We start from the raw sequence: 2,500 nt of genomic DNA, 5'->3' as shown, positions 1-2,500 counted from the left end.
GGACAAAAGCCCCACTTGGGTGCCGAAGCGAACGCGCCAACACGTCCGCACAGCTGCGATACAAACCACTCGCGAGAACCGCAGAGGCGACCGAGCAGCAGGACGGCGTCGCGGCGCCGAGCGCCGGGCGGCGGCGCATCCTCAGCGCACACAGTCCTCAATCGGACCAGCACACTGCAGATGTCCACCGCGCTTCGCACCGGGCCCGCGAGGACCTACTTTGGCCGCACGGCGCCGCGTGCAGGGTGCGCCGGCGCGCAGCTGCGCCGCCTGCCGCCTCCGTCGGCCGGCGCGCCTGCCACTGGCCGCCCCCACCAGCCGGCTGTAGCGCGTGCGCCCACGCACCGCGCGGCCAGCAGCCCGGGAGGCCCCCCCTCACCGCCGGGGACGGTCCCACCCAGCCACCGCCGCGTATCGCTTCACACCCACATGCCATTCACGTTCGTGGGCATGGTGGGTATCGCTGAAACAACCGGTTGGTAGCTCACCGATCGTCGCCATCACTGATTCACCTCTAGCGAGACAACCGCACCACAACGGTTTACCAGTTGTTCATTTGCGTAACGTCACAGCAAACGTAGACGTCCATCGCCATTTGCAAATTCAACGATTGTTGCATGCCTGTGTCAGGTGTCACGACACACTATGTCTGCCACATACAGCAACAACATGTGCACGCTTCGCGAACACGTGGAAGGTGGCCCCCGTACGTATGCGATGTCCATTGCGCGAACGACTGTCAACGGCCTCTGTCGCATGTCGCAGATGTGGAAACGCAGTGCACCATGCTATCACGGTGAGTGAGAGAGACGACTACGTCTGACAACACCGCGACTACATCAACAGACGCTCATGCTGATCGCCATCCACGGCATACCATACTGCAATCCAGCTCTTATAGGGAGACGACACGTAGCTGAGTGCACAATATTTGGACCGTATGGTTCGCCGTGTTGGCGCAGTCGTGGTACGGTCACACATGTACCACGATGTATCATTCAGTACATGAGGACCAATGTGCAGTACAGTGTGTGATTTGGACGTACAACATCAGCGACAGTTGACACAAGCCGTACCACAACGTAGGCTGTGCTTCGCCATGCGAATGCCAATGAACAACTGCGAAGGGCATTGAGCATGTACGTCCTGCTGCCATCCGCATTACAGTGTTAGCTGCAAGGTGTTTAACATGAAGCGATACTCTGGGGACCGGGCAGTGCGGGTAGCAAACTATATTGCGGGGGTTGCAGTTAGGCAACACTACACTAATTTAACGCGTCGTATGACAATTACAGAGCAGGTTAAGGCCCAACGTGTGTTGGGTTTAGCCAGAGGCCAACGTGTGTGGGTTAAGGCCCAACGTGTGTTGGGTTAAGGCCACGTGTGTTGGGTTAAGGCCCAACGTGTGTTGGGTTAAGGCCCAACGTGTTTGGGGTTAAGGCCCAACGTGTGTTGGGTTAAGGCCCAACGTGTGTTGGGTTAAGGCCCAACGTGTGTTGGGTTAGGCCCAACGTGTGTTGGGTTAAGGCCCAACGTGTGTTGGGTTAAGGCCCAACGTGTGTTGGGTTAAGGCCAACGTGTGTTGGGTTAAGGCCAACGTGTGTTGGGTTAAGGCCCAACGTGTGTTGGGGTTAAGGCCCAACGTGTGTTGGGTTAAGGCCCAACGTGTGTTGGGTTAAGGCCCAACGTGTGTTGGGTTAAGGCCCAACGTGTGTTGGGTTAAGGCCAACGTGTGTTGGGTTAGGCCCACCGTGGTTGGGGTTAAGGCCCAACGTGAGTTGGGTTAAGGCCCAACGTGTGTGGTTGGGTTAAGGCCCCAACGTGTGTTGGGTTAAGGCCAACGTGTGTTGGGTTAAGGCCCAACGTGGGGTTAGGTTAAGGCGCAAGCGGGTTAGGTTAAGGCGCAACGCGGGTTAGGTTAAGGCGCAAGCGCGGTTAGGTTAAGGCGCAACGCGGGTTAGGTTAAGGCGCAACGCGGGTTAGGTTAAGGCGCAACGGCGGTTAGGTTAAGGCGCAACGCGGGTTAGGTTAAGGCGCAACGCGGGTTACGTTAAGGCGCAACGCGGGTTACGTTAAGGCGCAACGCGGGTTACGTTAAGGCGCAACGGCGGGTTACGTTAAGGCGCAATATAGGTTAGGTTAAGGCGCAATATAGGTTAGGTTAAGGCGCAATATAGGTTAGGTTAAGGCGCAATACGGGTTAGGTTAAGGCGCAATACGGGTTAGGTTAAGGCGCAATACGGGTTAGGTAAGCGCAATACGGGTTAGGTTAAGGCACAATACGGGTTAGGTTAAGGCACACTCGGGTTAGGTTAAGGCACAATACGGGTTAGGTTAAGGCACATACGGGTTAGGTTAAGGCACAATACGGGTTAGGTTAAGGCACAATACGGGTTAGGTTAAGGCACAATACGGGTTAGGTTAAGGCACATTAGCGGTTAGGTTAAGGCCAATACGGGTTAGGTTAAGGCACAATACGGGTAGGTTAAGGCACAACATA

This window comes from Schistocerca americana, unplaced genomic scaffold (genome assembly GCF_021461395.2).
Source record: "Schistocerca americana isolate TAMUIC-IGC-003095 unplaced genomic scaffold, iqSchAmer2.1 HiC_scaffold_1306, whole genome shotgun sequence".
NCBI classification, from domain to species: Eukaryota; Metazoa; Arthropoda; class Insecta; order Orthoptera; family Acrididae; genus Schistocerca; species Schistocerca americana.
This window is presented reverse-complemented; position numbering follows the sequence as displayed.